The sequence below is a fragment of the Chrysochloris asiatica genome, unplaced genomic scaffold, assembly GCF_000296735.1.
Source record: "Chrysochloris asiatica unplaced genomic scaffold, ChrAsi1.0 scaffold00353, whole genome shotgun sequence".
Taxonomy (NCBI): domain Eukaryota; kingdom Metazoa; phylum Chordata; class Mammalia; order Afrosoricida; family Chrysochloridae; genus Chrysochloris; species Chrysochloris asiatica.
The window spans coordinates 1,573,790-1,578,354 of NW_006408871.1; the positions used below are offsets into that span (position 1 = coordinate 1,573,790).

At 41.2% G+C, this 4,565-nt stretch overlaps 1 pseudogene; it reads right to left on the reverse strand.

Moving 5' to 3' along the window:
• Positions 1–3,847: 3,847 nt before the first annotated feature.
• On the reverse strand, positions 3,848–4,347 carry LOC102814565 (annotated as a pseudogene).
• Positions 4,348–4,565: the final 218 nt, after the last annotated feature.

Below are 4,565 nucleotides of genomic sequence, written 5' to 3' on the forward strand. Positions count from 1 at the left end.
TGTCTTCCAAATTTCTTGGCAGAGATGAGTGAGTGCCTCTTGTGCCGCCTCACTTTCTTGACAGATTTCAATTTTTATTCCATCAATTCCTGGTGCCTTGTTCTTTGCCAATTCCTTCAATGCACCCTGAATTTCCTCCCTGATTATCACTGGCTCTTGTTCATATGGTACCTCTTGAAATGGTTAAACGTTAACCATTTCTTTTTGATACAATGTTGTTATTAGGTGCCATGAAGTCCCACTCCATAGCACTGATTCATAGCAACTCCATGTACAACAGAACAAAACACCATCCAGTCCTGTGCCATCCTCACAAACTGTTACTGTGATTTCACATCACTGATAATTGTCAAAGTCATAATCCAAACCCCCAAATGATAACTCCTTAAAGTTTTATAACACTTTAAATGATTTGATAATATTAATTTTATTTATTCTTCATTGGATTCTTCCTCCATCTGAAAAATGAGTTCCTAATACTACATTGCTTACTATTTGGGCACAGTGGCTGAAAGATTCTGCTCTGTGGAGCAAAGATATGGAAAGGTGTCATAATCAGCTTCTGTCCCAATTGGTCAGGTGTGATAGTTCACTATTTGAGCAGTGGTGGGGGTGGGTAGAATAAGTTAAGATTCAAGTTCTAATATTTGGATTAAAAACACATTTCATACATGAATACAAAAATATGGGGTAAGTATGCTAACAAAAGATCTTGTTTTCTTGGATATTTTTTAATTCATGGAGTTTTATAAAGTTATTGTGCATTGCCATCAAGTCAGTCCCTTACTCATAGTGACCCATGCACATGGAGCAAAATGCTCTCTGGTCCTATATCAGACAATTGTGATCCATAGAGCTTTCATTGACTGATTTTTGGAAGTAGATCACCAGGTCTTTCTTAGTTCATTTCATCTAGAAGCTCCACTAAAACTTGTGTAGCGTCATAGCAACATGAAAGCCTTCACTGACAGGTGGGTGGTAGCTGCACATGACACTCATTGGTGGGGAATTGAGTCCTGGTCTTTGGTTGGGAAGGTAAAAATTCTACCACTGCACCACCATTGCTCCTTTTATAAAGTAACCTGACTATGAAATTGCAATATTATTCTACACACTGTGGTATAAAGTCAAGCTAATAAATAGTAGCCACATATCCAGGCTAAAATAAGCTATCCTGGAAGAAATTAAGATTTTAAAAAATTGAGAAAATTCTGCTGTTTTTAATCATCTCCACAGTAGAAATTCATGACATGTTGTTGTTGTTAGGTGCCATCGAGTCAGTACCAACTCATAGTGACCCTATGCATAACAGAACGAAATGCTGCCCAGTCCTGGTATTTTGTAGTTGTTTTAAATTACTTGTATTTTGCTCAAATTCACACAATATTTTGAGAATTGGAGTACCCAACACATCTTGTACATAAAGAATATGTCCAGTAGCTCAATGCATTAATAAGTTAAAATACATAGGGAGCAAGAAGACAGCTAAGTGTAATAAGAAAGATTGAGAATGGAAAAATTGGGGAAATTTCCATGACACTTCATAATAAAATTAAAACTAGACAATGTATGTTGTTGCTTTTAGGTGGCGTCAAGTTGGTTCTGACACATAGCACCTCATGCACAACAGAATAAAACACTGCCGAGTCCTGTGCCATCTCACAATTATTGCTTGAGCCCATTATTGCTGCCACTGTATCAATCCATCTCATTGGGGATCTTCCTTTTTTGCTGACCCTCCACTTTACCAAGTATGATGTCCTTCTCCCGGCACTGGTTCCTCCTGACATCATGTCCAAAGTACAGGAGACAAAGTCTCACCATCCACAATTTTAAGGGTGATTCTTGCTGCACTTTGTCCAAGACAGATCCATTTGTTCTGCTGTCAGGGTATTTCATTATTTAAATACACTGATTCCATAATTCAAATACATCAACTCTTCTACAGTGTCATTTATTTATTTATTTGTTTATTTATTCATTCATTCTTTCTTTTAAAGGGGAATAATGAATGATTATCATGGACTTAATGATGTAGCAAAGGGTACAGACAGATACAAATCACAAACTCAAATCATGGGTCAGAGAAGAAATCAGAAATCCTGTCCTGGGATGCAGAGGGAAGGGGTTCAAAGGCTCCATGAACTAGGAAGCATGAGTAGCTTTGAATGCATGTGGGATGGGCCTTCAAGGCTAAAGAAGTCAAAAGGAGCAGTCTCAGATATGCAGAGCATTCAAAGTCAACGGAGTGTCTATTTTGGGAAGAAGCGTGGAATTTAACAAGAGACTGAATAAAATAGAAAACCTTATTCAGCTAACACCAGGAATGATACTGATCTGTATTTCACAACAGCAATTCATAGAGACTCTGAGCAGTCTATAAAGTTAACAAGTGGATACCTTCACAAAGGCTGGTGCTGGAGGTGCTTTTGAGGAGGTTCAGTAGCCTAGGGCCATCCTATTGTCCACCGTCTACCTTGGGGCCCCAGTGCCTAGAAATCAAGACCATCTGAGGACAAAGGCCTTCTTCCTTAATGGAAACTACTTCTGCACCAGAAAAGTAAAGTGAACCTTAAACAAAACTAATGCAGTGTCACAGCAAATGTCAACCCCTATTTCACCTACACACCCATCTGCTGGATGAGAACAGGGCCTGCTGGCTCCTAGAAGGATTCATTTCATACAGGGCACAATACAACGTGGCTTCTCCCCGCTCCTACTGCTCACCCCTCACGGCTCTAAAGAGTAATTCAACACCAAAGAATAACTTTACCCACACAAAAGTAGTACCACCGCCACATTAAGGTAGGATGTTAAATTCTTCTACATTATTTACAAAATATCCTCAGTCGGAGAGCTCTGGCTGCACATCGCAGACAGTGCTGCATTCGATTCCTCCTCTTGAGGTAGTTCTGAGTCTGAAACATCACACGTTCGCAGTTGTATCCACGCTATTACAGGCTCATCTCACTTTACTGCACTTCTTAGGTGTAAGAAATGGAAGGTTCGTGGAAACCTAGCCTTGAGCAAGTCTACTGGTGCCACTTTTCCAATATCATGTGCTCACCACATTCTGATCATTCTCACAGTATTTCAAACCTTTTCATCACGCTATTGCGTACTTAATAGACTATAGTATAGTATAACTGTCACATGGACCGGGAAAGACGCGTTTGGTTGCCATATTTGCTTGATTGAGGTGGTCTCGAACTGACCCTCCAATCTCTCAGAGGTATGTTGTTGTTGTTGTTGTTGTTGTTGTTGTTATGTGCCGTGGAGTCGGTTCCGACCCATAGCAACCCTGTACAGGGTTTCCGAGGCTGTAAATCTTTACGGGAGCAGAAAGCCTGATCTTTCTCCCGCAGAGCGGCTGGTAGTTTCGAAATGCTGACCTTAAGGTTCGCAGTCTGATTCGTAACCACTATGCCACCAGAACTGTGCAGTATGTCTGTACTGAGGACTAATTATCACACAAGGCTTACAACCCAAATCCTCATCTCCTGATGTCCAGACTAGTGTCATTTACTCCCCTCCAATCAGACAAATTCATCTGACAATTAGACATACAGGAAGAGATTAAAAGACACACACACAAAGCCAAAAGAAACCTAAAACCTCTAAAAAGGAGTCAGTAATTAGCATCACACTAAGTCTACACTTGAAGACAAAACAAATCTGCCTAGCTAAACAAAGCTAGCGGGATAATAGCAAGTACTTGAAAATCAACAGCTTAAAAAACAAGGGTAAAAAATTCAGGTGGAGATAAAACCATCTTCTCTGGCAAGGAGTTCTCCCGTAAGGCCACGCCCACTTGAACAGGTATCCAGGGACCCATTGGCTCCCCTGCTCAGGTAGGCTTCATGGTCACTGGGTTGTTGGCCGATTCCTGCTCCAGGTAGACCAAGGAGCCCTGCGGGGGGTGGGCCGGCTTTTTCTGCTGCCAATGCCACAGCTTGGTCAGATGTTTCCGGACCAGGGCGTCTTTCCACGGCAGTTCGTTCCTTAGTTTCGAGACATCTTCTTTGATACCTTGCTCTGGTTTCTGGACAGATAACTGTAATCTTTCTTGTAAGAAAAATATTCTGCCTGTCTTGCAATGTCCAGAAACTTCTGAATGCAATGATTAACATCAGTTAGAATTTCCTCCTGATTGGTGCCGTTGGCATAGTCCTGACTCACCAAAGGAAGCAAAGCAGGCCTGGAAAGAGGACTCCAGTTCGTCCACCAACGTATTGCTAGAGGATCTGGGAGCCCCTGGAGCAACTCGAAAAAGTGAAGCCTTCCCAGGGAGTCCTTGTGGGGTAGCGGTGGCTGCCTAGAGAACACACCACCTAATGGAGCTGCCATCTTGCAATGACAGGCTCCCTTATTTATTATTCAACTTTCACAAGCAGCTGAGGCGATTCAAAATACCATGGTCAAATGCACTTTAGTCCTCAAAGTGACAACTTAACTCTTTAAAACTTCAAATCTTTAACATTTTAAAGAGATATTTTGCAGCAGATTTGCCTAATGCACTACATCGTTTGATTTCTTGACAGCTGCTTCCATAAGTATTGATCTAA